Consider the following 15579-nt stretch of genomic DNA (forward strand, 5'->3'; position numbering starts at 1 on the left):
GATACAGACGTGCTTCCTGACAGGCTGTCAAAGTCCTGCTTGATGGCTTTGCTCTCCCTGTGCTGTTCCAGTTACCCTGACTTTCGCTAACAATGTTTTTGTCAGGTTATTGCTTAATCGCTGCAAACTCCAGAGGGGAAAAAAAGAGTGTGCCAGCTGGTGTGTGTGCCCCTGGTTTCCAGCAACACCAGGAATATCTGAGAATTCGTCTCTGTGAGCACGCATGGCAGAGACATGCAAGGATGGGCGAGATACAGAGAGACAGATCCAAAGCAAGACTCAAGAGCTGCTTGTTGTAACCTGGTTTTACCCAGTCTTCCATAAACACTCACCAGGGTTCTGGGACTCCGCATGCCACTATACTTTAATGATTGCCACGAACAACCATGTTTAACCCCCCTCTCATAGATGCATGCCAGACTTTCTTCCACCAATGTGAACTTTTTTGTTGTTCATTTCCTTTTACCACCACACCTGTAGCACATAGAAGTTCCCAGGCTAGGGGTTGAATTGGAGGTGCAGCCAGCCTACACCACAGCCACAGCAATGCCAGATCCGAGCCGCATCTGTGAACTACGCCACAGCTCACGGCAATGCCAAATCCTTAGCCCACTGGGCGAGATCAGGGATCAAACCCGAATCCTCTTGGTATACTAGTCTGGTTCTCAACCCACTGAGCCACAATGGGAACTCCCCAATGTGCACATTTTATCAGATGGTAATTCATTATTTCCGGTTTGATCTGATTCAACCCATGATAACTCAAACAGTTAAATAAGTGCCTCTTACAGTCACTATGAGCTAACTTTACAGGCAGTCCATTCTTTCTAGGCACCTGCTTACATTGGTAAATCAAATGACGTTGTGTTACCTGTGGTTTTGTTTTGCTTGGAAGATTCCTCCATTCTGCAAATGCTTTGCATGTGGGTAAGAAAACTCACTAACTAATTTCCTTACTACTTAGAGGTGCATTTCCAAGCAATTTTCCATTTCGATGTGTGAACATTCCTCTTCAAATTCCATTTCCCTTCTGAATGTTTTTCATGTTCATAGAAATTGCGCTTCTTGCACCTTCACGGCATAAGTTCCAACCTTACAGACATCAGTTAGGTTGAATGCATCTTCACATAAAACCATACTCATTAGATAACTTGATTAGATTAGATTAGATAACTAGATTAGATTAGAGTTGAAACCATACTCATTAGATAACTTGACTGTCACAAAAATTTCACTTTCTCGACTTAATGTTACAAACTTGTAGCGTGTTTTGGGGTTGTTTTGTTTGTTTGTTTATTTGTTTGTTTTCGGTGGACCGTGCCTAAGGTGTGTGCAGGTTCCCAGGCCAGGGAGGGAACCTGCACTATGGCAGTGACCACGCCAGATCCTTAACCTGCTGAGCCACCAGGGAACTCCTCAAACTCGTGTTTTGACTTGTTTTCCCTCCATAGATTAACTTGGAATGAGAAATGATCAAGATGTCAAGCACTTGCATCTTACTATGCTTCCATCACTCCTTCCCCTGACCACCCCCGCAACCAAATACAGAACCCTTGCAATTTTGTAAGGAAGACGTTTTATATGTAGTGACTGAATGGGGAGCAGCCTCTGTGATGAACAGATACGGCGTTTAAAGCCAGGTGTTTGTATGGCTCTGGTGTCTTACGCACTATATGTGTCTCTGTCTCAGATTAATGGGACTGTTTCCTGTCCACTTGGAACCAGAATATGCCACGTTCTTCACAAACCCCATCCCTCCTTGAGAGTTTCAACCTGACCCCACCCCTCCTTGAGAGTTTCAACCTGATCCCATCACCTCCATGAACATACGGCTTCCCTGTCCCCTCCTTTTCCAACACCTGTAACATCTATGGCACAGGCTATTCATCGAGTCCACTCAAGGCCCCTTAACTTGTCATTGTCTTCTTCAGTAATTATTTATTGCCCATCTACTATGTGCCAGTTTAAATGCCTGGCCCCAGGCACATGCCAGTGAAAGAGATGAACTCAGTGCCTGGGTCTTAGAGTTCAAAATCTTGATGCAGAAACAGACACTATGCAGAGAAACATACAAGGTATTTTTTGTTTTGTTTTGCTTTCATGGTGGCACCTGCAGCATAAGGAGCTTCCCAGGCTCGGGGTCCCATCAGAGCTGCAGCTGTTGGCCTTCATTGCAGCCATGGCAACGCCAGATCTGAGCCACATCTGCAACCTACACCAAAGGTTGAGGCAACCCTGGATCTTTATCCCACATCCTCATGGACACTATGTTGGGTTCTTCACCCACTGAGCCACCACAGGAACTCCAGCATTTATCACTAATAGCATGAATCCCACATCCAGAACAGTCTGTCTGTACAAGACACACCATATGAAGCTGACGCAGCTTCTCTGACGGAAACGCCCGGCAGTTGCTCAGATGCAAAAAAAAGAGAAAGAAAGAAGTGAAGAGCCACAGGAAAGAAGCAAAAGGGAAGGAAAGAATGAGGTGAGCTCCAGGGGACGCTTGCTGTTATCAGGTCCAGACCCTCACCCGTTTTCTCTGTGGCAGCGCCCACCTGCCCTGGCAGTCCTGCCGTCCAAAGGCAGCACTCAGATTGTAAAGAGCTCACGCTGTTCTTTGACGCCTGGAGTCTATGCAACCTTCCAAACAAGGTGGGATGATGTACGCGTCTCCTCCAGACACCAGATTAAGGAATCAGACCTACTAAACATAGGGTAACCCTCACCTGCCCACCCGTGCATGGGGCATCCCTCACCTGCCCACCCGTGCCCCGTTTCCTGCTGCTTTTCTTTGGAGCCTGCATCCAATTACATTCCTTGGGTGAGGACTGGTTCCTCAGCATCTCGGAAACCACCCCCCCCACACACACACCATCTACTCCTGCTCATGAAGTCGACGGCAACCTGTTACATACCTTCTCCCTCTCTCCCTCCCCCCCAACGCCTCTCGGAGTCACACTGGACAATTACGACAAGGGTCTGTCACCATGTCATGGTCAATTTTCGCACTTTACCTCGTTTCTGTGTGGGCCTCTCAGTGAGACGGAGCTTGGCAATGACGTGATGGCTGCTCCAACATCCATTCGAGAATCCGCCAACGTGTCTTGAGAAACGTGAAGAGCCTAGAATGAAATGCAACGTAAAATGATGGCTAGAGCACAGCAACAGAACGCAATGTGTAATTATGACAAGAGCATGAGCAACGCCTCGCTCTGGCCTCAGACCAGCATGTGCCCTTTGGACTTGGGGCAGGTGTCTGGACATAAGAGGAACCATATCTCCCATGGGTGGCTTTGAGCTTGATGGCAAAGCTCACCCAGCAAAATGCACTGCATGCCAAACCCTTTTCATTAGAGAGCCGGGAAGAAACAGAAAGTACGCCTCAGGGTTGGAGAGAACCTCCCCATTTCATGGTCTCTTATCATCACGGGGTTGTGTTTTTTGTGCTGTGGAATATTATTCTTTTCTAAGATGCTGTGGAATTAGGGTGGGAAATACGCCAAAGGATGCAACGGAAGGGGAGCAGAGTGCCACCCCAAGATGTGATTTAGGGGTTCAGGATGTGTCACCCCAAGATGTGACTGTGGGGATTGAGGACATGTTACCCCAACATATGACTATAGGGGTTCGGGACATGTTACCCTAAGGTGTGATTGCAGGGGTTCAGGACGTGTCCCCCCAAGATGTGACCATAGGGGTTGAGGACGTGTCACCCCAAGATGTGACTAGGGGTTCAGGACGTGTCCCCCAAAGATGTGACCATAGGGGTTGAGGATGTGTCACCCCACAATGTGACCAAAGGGGTTCAGGACATGTCACCCCAAAATAAGCCACCTGGTTTTTTGAGCTGTGGGCACTTGAAAACCAGCAAACAGGGGGAAGTTTGTCTGCACTCCCCTTTATCCGCCCAGAGAGGGTGCTCCCAAAGGAACTCAGGTGCCCTCAGCCCCTCCCGGGAAGTGTCCTCATCAGGCAGGTCTGCCTCGCATCACAGCAGAGGTGTGTAGGGATGATGTCACCTACATGTGCAAGGTAGATGGATACAGACACCGCGGAGCAGCCCCCACCACACCCAGCCAGACCATCACAGACCGTCACCCCTCCTGTCTGTTCCCGTGTGGGCTCCGTCACCTCTCCTAAGAGCCACTTACTCGCCCCAAAGGGGCCCACATGCCATCTCGTCTTCACCAAAGGCTTCCTGGGGGACTGCTCACCTCCCCTGGGCTCCCCCCACAGGGATGCGAGCAGGACACATCATGAACATCTGTGTGTTTTTCTCTTGTTAAACTCGTTTCACTGGGGTCTCACAAGAGAACCGGGAAGCAAAAGGGGGAACCTTATTTTTCCTCTGCTACATACTCCTATAACGTCCCTGCCGGTCCCTATTTTCCCCTGAAACACTTTTATGCAGTTTGCTGGTATTCAGAGCATCAGTACCTGAGACCAAGGCTTGGAACATAATTTCTAATTGGCTGAGAATAGTATGGTCATTAAGGGGCTTCTCCTCAAGACTAACTGTCTTTGATCCTTGAACTTATTTCATAGTTATGGGTAGATTGTTTCCTCTGATTTTAATCATCAGATTCAAGCAGATTATCTCTGTAGTTACGGCCACACGCTTGGGGAAAGCTCCATTTATAAGCTTTGAAGCAGACGGGCGTTTTCTACACGTTGGGCAGCATGATGTTATTGCTCAAGCTCGTGAGGAATGCCCATTCAGAATGTGGCAATGCTGGACAGGGAAGACTGTTAGCAGGTGTGAACTGGAGTTTGGCACCTGCCATCAGCCTCGCTGTGGGTTACATCATGAGCTGCTGCAGCTGCCGACCTGCAGAGCTCAGGGTGGAGACCTGGAGTGAGGCACTCTGAGCTCTGGGAAAACAGGAAAAACAGGTCTTCAGATCGTCATTTATTTTTTGAGAAGATTTTATGCATCTCATTCTTGCATCACCTCATACCTAGAAAAACACTAAAATCCTTCAATGAGGACTGATGTTTGTGACCAGTAGTGACCGTCACCTCTCCGTCACTAGCAGGCACCTCTCCCTTCACTGTTCTGATGTCTGTCTTGATATCAACCCTTTCCTCTTGGGGGAAGTATTTCAGAGCTGTCTGAAATGCTGCCTCCTGGGCTGTAGTTAGTGGGCAAAATCAAGGATGTCACAGTCATCGGTCACTGCAGCCACTTCCACTCCCAAGGATGAGCTGGGGAGCCCTGAGGGAACTCAGGAAAAAAATAATCCTGGCCCAGAGCTGAGATGCATATCAAAGGAGTGATTCCAGGAAGCCCAGACCTTTACATCTTCCCATAGAAACTGGTTTTCTATAAATCTTTTTCTGTAAATCTGGTTTCCTGTAAATTTTTTGTTCCTACCATCTTCCCCTTGTTGCAAAAACTCATAGACCCTAGCTTTCCCCTTACCTCCTCAGAGCAGTTTCTCAGGACTCTCTGAGATGCTGTCTCCCTGGCTTAAGTTCTCATTTCATCCCAAATAAAACTTACCTCTCAACTTTCAGGTTGTGCTTTTTTTTTTTTTTTTTTTTTTAAAGTCATCAGAGGAATAGCAACCAAATTAATGGTGGATGATGGAAATGGGCAGTTTTAAGCCCCAGAAACCTCTGTACTGGTTAGGAAAAAGGTGAAATTGTCTGGACCTTAAAAACGCTGTTGGATACCACGTGCTCCCGAGTGGATATGGACTTTCGAGCCTTCCTCTGGCCTAATTCTATCTACTGCTTTCTCGGCCACTGTCCCCACCCTCTGCTGCCTCACCGGGAACTAGGGGGCTTTGCCAGCATCAGCTGAACAAAGCGTGACACGTTAGGTGAGGAGTGACCCCAGGGAAGATCCTAGCTGCTACAGGACATGCTTCTTCCTCTACAGAAGTGGATTGAAAGAGCATACTTTGCTTCATGGAGGATGCACGTCGTTGCATCACTCCTTGTACTTCAGTTGCCATGCTTTGTTCAGAAGCATGAAGGATGAAGGATGTCAGAAAGAGAAAGAGAAACACCTTAGCATATCACGTATATTTAGAATCTCATATATGGCACAAATGAACCTTTCCACAGAAAAGAAAATCATGGACTTGGAGAACAGACCTGTGGTTGCCCAGGGGTAGGGGGAGGGAGTGGGATGGACTGGGAGTCTGGGGTTCATAGGTGCAAATGATGGCCTTTGGAATGGATAAGCAATGAGATCCTGATGTTCAGCACTAGGAACTATGTCTAGTCCCTTATGATGGAGCATGATGGAGGCTAATGTGAGAAAAAGAATGTATAGATACATATAACTCAGTCACTTTGCTGTGCAGTAGAAAATTGGCAGAACAGTGAAATCCAGCTATAATGGAAAAAAATAAAAATCTTTTAAAAAAAAAAAAAGAACCACGAAGGACCTCAGATTTTACCATTCTGGTCCAACGGGTGTGCCTACTAGAGCCTCACAGAGGATGGCAGAAGACAAGAGACTCCCAGGTCAGAGACAAGACTCTGCTTGTTCTCCCAGGGACAACAGGACGCAGAGTGGCAGTGTTGGGGCTGGCTCCCACAGGGAACAGGAAGAGGGCTCTCGCGTGGGTACACAGTGAATTGTGACCCAGGAGAGAAGCCTGTGCTTAGGGAACAAGCTGGCACTGCTAATGGGCTACAAGCCTGCCTGCAAAGGATCCTCTCCAGGAAGACATTATCTTCGTCAAGGGGCGGGCATACGAAGCAATAAACAGAGCAAGCCTGCCGTTTGCTTTAGAGGAGATCCTACCTCTGGCTCCCAATGGCTGTTGGCTATACAAACATCTGAAACCCAGCAGGACCCTGTGGTGGGCCTCCTGGGCACAAAATCCTTTTCCTCTTCTCAATTTCTTACTTGCAGCATAAAGGCTTCAGCCTTAGGATCTTCCCTGAATACCAAAGGGCGGGTTCAAACAGGTGCTTCTCAGGGAAGGGAGGGGATGCAGAGACCAGGCAGGAGCCGTCAAGACACAATAGTGGAGCCTAGGGGCAGGTCCTGGTGCTGCCTCAGCCTAACACTAGATGCCACTACCTTGGAGAGCTTCTGCAAGAACTAAAGCCCCCAACCCAGGCAGAGGATGGTACCTTCAGGCAGAGCCCCATCCTATGACCTCACCATCAGCCAATCAGAAGAAAGCCACACCCCTGCAGCCCTCACCCCAAATGTTGCCTATAAAAGACTCCTCCCCCAGAAACCTTCAGGGAGTTTGGGGTTTTCTTGAGCACAAGCTACTCATTCTCCTTGCTTGGCCCTCCAGTAAATCTTTCTCTGCTACAAGCTCTGACATTCCAGTTTGTTTGGTTTCACTGAAATTTGTTGCACACATGAAATTGCACTTGATCACATATCCTTGAAAAGATAGCCCAGGAGAAAGGCCATCACAACCTCTGCTTGCCACACAGGCAAAGAATTGTCTGTCCACAACTTTATTGTATATTTTTTTTTTCCAGGACTGCACCCATGCCCTATGGAGGTTCCCAGGCGGGGGGTTGAATCGGAGCTGCAGTTTCCAGCCTACACTACAGCTACAGCAATGCAGGATCCGAGCCACCTCTGTGACCTACACCACAGCTCATGGCAACGATGGGTTATTAACCCACTTAGCGAGGCCAGGGATGGAACCAGCATCCTCATAGATACTCGTTAGGCTCGCCACCCACTGAGCCACCACGGGAACTCCTGCCCACCTCTTTTTAAGGTGACTTCTTGAATAAATAGGAAAATGACTTAAAGGGATCAGAGGGCCTAGAAAGTCAAAAACGGACACATAGGGACTCTGAGTCCTCGCAGAAAACAGGGTGAGAAGGTCCCCACGGTTGGTCTCTGTCCTTGAAATGGGGCTTTCCTCTTCCCCTCCACAGGGTTGCAGTGTTGCTTTGGGGCTTTCCAGTGCAACCCTGAAAGAAAACTGATGTTCAGACAATCTAGCCAGCTTTCAACTGTGAGGCATCTAGACCAGCTGAATGGTCAAGCTAATTGCCGCCATAACCTCTCCGAAGAGAAGCAAAGCACAGCCATTCAACATCATTAGCAGTCCCAAGTCAATGTCTTATTCATTGCGTGAGTGAGTGCCGGCTTTCTGGACCATAAGAAAGCCCTGGACGGAAGGCTATTATTGCCTGTCAAATGGGACACTTTTTATATCATTAGAGATGCCTGAGGAATGGAAATTGATGATGGGTTTGTTTTAATGACTTTCCGAGAGAGAGTGTGTGTGTGCGTGGGCATGTGCAGGTGTGCGCAGGTATTGATGAGCCGTCATTTTCAATGAGTGCTGCTATTAGGACTAACATTATTTCTTAAGAGCCATTCAATTATGGATGGGGAAGAATGAATAAAAAAAAGAGAGCTCCAAAGTTTCCTGGCCACTATGGTCCCTCCTTCATCACCTTGTTTTAAATTGTAAACTGTCTTGACCCTCCTACTTAGCGCATACAGAACTGAGTAAAGAAATCACTTTAAAACATGTTCTATTTTGCACTTTACAGCTAGCTGTCAGAATCATGGGAGCATCCAGTTCTTTTTGAGTTATATACTGCTATGTGTATGTTTGGAATCTAAGACAAAAGAAGACAGACAGAGAGAGAGAGGAAGAAGAGGAGGAAGATAGAGGGAGGGAAGGGGGAAAGAGAGAGTGATGAAAAAGGACAAGAAGCATATCACTCAATCATCCCAACGTTATCCACTCCATCCGAGTTTTCTGGAACAAAGGAGTGATCTTCTAAACGGAGGCAATGTGCCCAGTGAAAAGGCAGGATTCCTCCAGACTGTTGGAAATATTCACCATGTAGCCCTGGTGAGTACATAGCAGATGGTAGACTCTCTGGTGCCTTTGACAGAAACAATCTGAACTCTTCTGGTTTAGCGAAATAATTTTCAACCTCAATGAGGAACTCACTGTAGAGGGTGTGGAGGGAATGAAATTGTGAAGTGTTTAAAAGAAGGAGGCTACAAAGGAGATGCAGGATGCTAAAAGGAGACCTTGATGAACGAAGAGACTGATGTCAGAGTAACCTTAAGGGGATTTTGACCACGTTCTTAACTGCATTGCCCATATAGCTGGTGGCACCAAATTATAAAAAGAACTCACTGGGCCATATGCAATTGAAAATGGGTGAAACATCATCTGTCACTGGCTCCAGAGTGAGAACTGAAAGTATCAGTTCCTCATCATGGCAGTAGCTGCTCTAAAGAGCTCCCAACAATCCCTGCTCCCTGCCATTCACACACGTATATAATTCTTTGCTACACTGTATCGAGGACAATAGAGTACTACTGTTTATAGGGTGATGGTGCATGACTCCCAAGGTTAGGTCATAAAATGCATCATGGTTTCTGTGGATCCATAGGTCTTGCCTCACTCATGCTGAAGAAAGCCAGCAGCTGCCATGCAAGGACACTCAAGCAGCCCTGTGGAGCAGGTGGCATGCTGAGCAACCAAGTCCTTCTCCACGACGCTAAGGAACTGTGACCTCCAGCCAACAGCCATGCAAGTGACGTGTCTTGCAGGCAGATGTTCCAGCCCCACTCAAGCCTGCAGATGAATGCCATCCCAGATGCCATACCATAAATACCCACTTCAGCCCCGGCAAGGCTCCCAATCCCCAGAGACTGTGAGCAATGGCTGTGTGTTACCATGAGCCACTCCAGCTTATGTGGCTTTATTCTGTCGCATCAGGAAGCTAAGTGATATGATGATCAATACCATTCTCTATGTTGCGAACGAGATGAAAGTATTGAAACTGGAACCAAGCAGGACCCTGTGGGGACTTCCAGGGACAGCTCCCCCACCAGCAGTGTCCTCTGCCTGCCTCTTGTTTATAGAAGAGCTTTAGCCTCAAAGGCCTTTCCCATGTTCCAAAGGGCAAATTCAATCAGAGAGGTGAGAACATGTGGAAACAAAGGGAAACAGCAAGCCGCAATAATGATAGTTTGGCCATTCAACAAAATCAAGGGCCTTTCATTCCTCTTCAAGAACTAAAGAGAATATTCTGGGCCATGTCCTTGGAGCGGTTTTGCAAGCACTGAACCCCCCACCAGGCGGAAGAAGTTAACTTAAGACCACACAGAATCCAGACGGGTTGGAAGCAGAAGGCGGATGATGTTGATACCTGATGACCCCACCATCAACCAATCAGAAGAAGGCCCATCAGCTGATGACACTCCACAACCACCCCCTCCCTCACCCTGGCTTTAAACGCCCTTCCCAGAAAACCATAGGGGTAGTTCAGGTCTCTGAAGCACCAGCTACCCCTTCTCCTTGCTCGGTGCCTGCAATAAACACCATCTTTCCTTCACTATGCCCCGGGGTCAGAAGGTAGGCTTTGTGGCGGCGTGTGGGTGAGCAGACCCCAGTTTGGTTTGGGGAGAAGACTATGGCTGAGATGAGAAATCTGCCGTACTTCACCGTTTCTTGGACCCTGGTGTCAGTGGCATGGATGGTCACGCTTCTATGATAGTCGTGTGTGCACAGCTCATCAGCTGGCGTCATTCCATTCTTGCAGCTATTGTAGCCAGGGGACTACAAGGCAGAGTCTCCCAGAAAGGGAGGATCAGGGTAGAAAACATTCTATTTTTCATCATTAATACATGTCCATGTTCACACTTGAGAAAAAGATAATCAGATTTTGTCTGAAGTAGACAAGCTGCTTCCAAGGTTCCCAAGAGGGAGAGAAAAAAAAAAAAAAAAAAAAAGGCAAAAAAGTCAGTATAATTCAGGAAGAGAAATTTAATGTAGAGAGAAAATGATGCCTCAGAGATATGAAATCATATTTTAAAGCAACAGTAATGAAAACAGTTTGCTTCTGGTTCATGGGATACAGCAATAAAAAAGTTTGGAAATTATTTAAATGTCCACCAATAGACTAATGGCCAAGAAAATTATGGTCTGCCCATTCAATAAAATGCCATACAAACATTTAAAAAAAAATGAAGCGTCTCAGGAATGTAATTATGGAGTAATCTCCAAGGGATCACTTGATGTGGCTAAAACAAGATATAAAACAGATGACTTGGCGATATGACATGTAGTTAGCTGCTAACCATTATCCTTGCTTCTATAAAAACAGATCTTCAGTTCACAACAATTCTTTTTTTTTTTTTCTATTTTTTTTCGCTCTTTTTGTCTTTTATTTTTAGGGCTGCATCCAAGGCATCTGGAGGTTCCCAGGCTAGGGGTTGAATCGGAGCTACAGCTGCCAGCCTACACCACAGCCACAGCAACACAAGATCCGAGCCACGTCTTTGACCTACACCATAGCTTGTGGCAATGCCGGTTCCTTAACCCACTGAGCAGGGCCAGGGAGTGAACCTGTGTCCTCATGGATATTTGATTCTTATTTGATTTGACATTGATTCTTATTGATTGATTTGATATTGATTCTTATTTGATATTTGATTCTGATGGATGTTGAGGCATTATGGACTTGTGAGGTGATAGTTTTAGTGGTTCAAAGAGACTAAATTCTTTTAGAAAGAATTCAAAACACACTTGGTAAACTTGCAAAATAAATAAGTTAGGGATTTTGAGATGTAATGACCTCTAGATATTTAAGACCTGGTTGGAAGATTTTCTTCAGGGCTTTATTTCTATATGTTCAAACACATTACAAAGCAAAAAGATGACTAGGACAATTGGCCATCAAACTAATCTTGGGATAAACAGCATCAGACTTTTAGGTATTTCTTCTTTAAAAACGTCTTAGGAAGAAAGAAATAGAAATTGAACGTGATTGATTTTTAAAAAACAGTATCCCTATTCCATCGAAGATTGTAAACAAATTAGGCCTTAAAACTATGATACACGAATTATGTAGAGTCTATCCATTAATATGACTTTAGCAATAATTTTTTTTTTTTTTTTTTTTTTTGTCAGGTCCGCACATGTGGCATATGGAAGTTTCCAGGCGAGGGGTTGAATCAGATCTGGAGCTCCCGGCCTACAGCACAGCCACAGCAATGCCAGATCCGAGCTGTGTCTGTGACCTACACCACAGCCCACGGCAACCGTGGATCCTCAACCCAGTGAGTGAGGCCAGGGAAGGAACTCGCATCTTCACGAATCCTAATCAGGTGTGTTACACACCTGAGCCACAACAGGAACTCCCAGGATAACTCTTTATATCTTAATTAGCTTCTCAAGAAGATGAAATGGATACCTATTTTGAAGTGCGGTGCACAAGACGAGGGATGTATTATTTTGGTAAAGCCTCCAAAATCCTAACAGAGAGAAGGTACTTAGTTTAAAAAGTTGCGTCATTGACAAACTGGAATTCAACAGGAAGGAGTATGTTTTGTACAAATCGCATATGCAAAACACAGGTCTGGTATCCCAAAAGAGCCAGAGAGTTGATTAAGCTTTTTTGTTTCTGGTCTACATCGAAACAGAAAAAAATCTTCCCCACTCTGCCTTTGAAAAGGTTAGATAATGCCCTTCAAATTATTAGAATCTTCTTTCCTGATGCTACCAAATGGTACTAAGTCTTTTCTAATGAGGGAACAGTCTTCATTCTCACCGGAGGAAAAATAAAAGAAAATAGCCACTATACCTAACCGTTCCTCACGTTAGCTCTTTCAGGTATTTTGTTATTATATTTAAAAATGGGCTCTGGGCCATAGGGAGAAAGGCCAAGTATTTGTTCACCTGACACGCCCCTGCAAACTCTTAAAAATCTTTCTTTTCTCCTCTATCAGAGTCCCCGCTTCTGACCACTTGAACTTGATTGTCCACTATTCGGTGAAGGATGCTCTGACAGCATCCCATTAATTTTGGTGGCACTAAATTTCATCCAGTTCAGCCAACAAGCCTCTGATAATTCGGCTCCCAGGACAGGGATGGCCAGCCTGGCTCTCACTGTGGCTAATGGATACCCACAAATCAAGCGGTTCTGGGGGTCAGTTACACGGGCTGTTGAGCAAGGACCAGAGTCCGTTCTCGTTCACAGCACAGACTTGCCTAAAACCACAGGGCGAGAGGGCCCTGGCTCTTGCCAAGAACCTCCAGGGCTGCGGGTAGGGAAGGAAGAGGGGGAAGTCCGCTCCTTGCCAGAGCCTCCTCGAGGCCCCTGCCCTCCAGCCCTGAGCTGACTCGGGGAGGTCGGGGCCGGCCTGCTGACGGGACCATCACAGGCACAGACCTGCGGTTTGATCCCAGGATACAAGTCTTGTTTGGTGAGGCCCCCGCAGGTGGACTATCCAGAGCCTAAAGTAATGTCATCCCACTCTGCAGCGAGGAGAAGGACTAGGAAGTGCTCTCCGCCCATGTTTTATTTCCTTCCCGGTGGCACGTCTCCGCAAAGAGCCCTATGTACACGCTGCCTTTGAGGCCAGCATCCACCCACGCCAAGGGTTTAAAAAGGCACCCCTCGGTTACGTGGCCAACTCTGGTGTCCCAGATCGTCACACGGTCCCAGCCCACGTTTCTCTCGGGGAAGCAACCCCAAGAAGCTCTGCCATCAACCCAAGGAACTGTGGGGTTGCCCTCCCATGGGGAACCCATTCCCGCTGGCGGGGCCAAGGTGGGGCCTGAGGAAGGGTGGGATGGGGGAAGAGCGAGGAAAGGACCTTGCTGGCCGGTGGGGAAGGTCGTCGTTGATATACATCGCTTTTTCCCCAAAAATAAGGTGATGAGGCCACCTGCCCTGGGCTTTGTGCCTTAGGACAGGCGGTTTTCTCCCGGAGAGCTAGCTGACTCCCTGCTGGGCTTGGGCATGTTCCATTTCCCGAAGGGTCCCCTTTTCTTTCTTTCTTTCTTTCTTTCTTTCTTCCTTTCTCTTTCTTTCTTTCTCTTTCTTTCTTTCTCTTTCTTTCTTTCTTTCTTTCTTTCTTTCTTTCTTTCTTTCTTTCTTTCTTTCTTTCTCTTTCTTTCTTCCTTTCTTCCTTTCTTCCTCTTTCTTTCTTTCTTTCTTTCTTAAATTAAACTATCGTTGATTTACAAAGTTCCTTCCATGTCTGTTGTCCAGCCAAGGGGCCTTTTTTTCTAAAATATAGAAGAGACCGGGTTCTGAATCACCTCCCCTTGTAGGTTGATGGGCACGTCTTCACAATTAATTTCATAATTAATTTCTGTGGCTACAATTAATTCACCTCCTGGTGGTGAACTTGGTTTCTAACCGAGGGAAGAGAAAGACTCGGTGGCCTCCTGGGAGGGGGCATGGCCGGCGAAGGAAAGAATGTGGCGGTCAGAACAAAGTGTTAAAGGCAGTGACAGCAACCCCGGGGATCACTGAGGTAGGCTCTCCTTGTCCCCAGATGGATGATTAGCCATAACCAGGACCGAGGACCTGGGGCTGGACTGCGTGCAGGTGTCTTTGTGTATATATTGCTCTGGACAACCAGGGTAATTAGTCTGTGCATCACATCATCAGTTTACAAAGCCCACCAGCCCCCACTGTGATCAAAAGATGAAGGCAACGATCACACCCCCTGGACAGGTGGGAAATGGAGGTGCTGAGAGCGTGAGAGAATAGACCCTTTCACACCAAGCACAAAGCTGAGATGAGACCCTCCAATGGAAACAGGGCAGGACATTATGGTCCGTCCCCAATCCCAGGTCCTTGTCTGCTTTTTGCCTGTGGAAAAACTTTACTCAAAGAGTAAGTTTAAGCAGTGCAGTGAGAAAATGCAGAAGCAAAGGAAAGCAGTCTAATGGGACATAATAACAATAGTTTAGTCCTTAAGCAAGTCAAGGACCTTTAGTTCCTCATCAAGGGCTATGCAGATGATATTCTGAGCCACATCCTTTGCACCATTTTGCAGCGACTGAAACCCCCACCAGATGGGAGATGTTTACGGCTTGATGACCAGACTGTAGGCGTGGCATCGGCTGCCACTATTCTGAGAGCTGGCCTCAAGGAAATGGGAGCAAACCAACCCTGGAACTGAAGACCAACTGTGCTTAAAACAATCAAGAGGATGCTGGTTAGACCAGCCATGACCCGTGTCAAGAGGACCGCCAGAGTGGCCCGTGCCACTCTGCACGCAGCCCCCTCCCTCTGCCTGTTCGGCCCTGAACGTCCCCTTTATAAGTTCTTGCCCCCTGATCAGGAATGGGGCATTGGCCTTTGGACATGCGTCCACCCACTCCCCACATTGCAAGCTTCCTGCATAAAGCAACTTTCCATTTCCTACCAACTTTGTCTCTCCACTGTTACCTTTCCAGTGGTGAGCAGCCAGACCCCGCTTTTAGTAACACCTGCCCCCGCCCTCCAGATGCTCCGCTTCCCTCTTCGGTAAAAGGAGTCTCGGAATGCTGGCCACTGAAGGAAGGACCACTGCCCCCATTTCACAGATGAGCACGCCGAGCCCTGGAGGATTTGAGTAAGTTGCTGAAGAGCATGCAGGGGGTGAGGCGTATGCGTGGTGTGGCCCCAGAGTCTGTGCTCTTAGTTTCAACGCCAGAGTCAATGGAAGCAGATCCCAGATAGGGGACCAAGTAAGGAGGGTACAGTTGGTGGGCAGGGACCTCCCCAAGGTCACCTGGGGGCCATGAAACGGAACTGAAGGTAAGTATGAGCTCTCTGCCCCTTCTCCTGTGTCAGTGGAAACCCAGAAGATAGTCTTTTTTT

At 47.3% G+C, this 15579-nt stretch overlaps 1 protein-coding gene across 49 annotated transcripts in view; it reads right to left on the minus strand.

Moving 5' to 3' along the window:
• Positions 1 to 15579, minus strand: part of LOC100521877 (pseudouridine-5'-phosphatase) — a 631841-nt gene that overhangs the window by 343501 nt on the left and 272761 nt on the right. For all 49 annotated transcript variants that reach the window (XR_014835030.1, XR_014835028.1, XR_014834991.1 and 46 more), the window contains exon 6: positions 3018 to 3125. The gene's annotated coding sequence lies outside the window, so the exon portion shown is untranslated. The remainder of the gene's footprint in view (positions 1 to 3017; positions 3126 to 15579) is intronic.

The sequence above is a fragment of the Sus scrofa genome, chromosome X (assembly GCF_054392235.1).
Source record: "Sus scrofa isolate SSC_HxYL_T2T_F1_AM1 chromosome X, Sscrofa_HxYL_maternal_Yorkshire_Landrace_v2.0, whole genome shotgun sequence".
Classification (NCBI taxonomy): Eukaryota; Metazoa; Chordata; class Mammalia; order Artiodactyla; family Suidae; genus Sus; species Sus scrofa.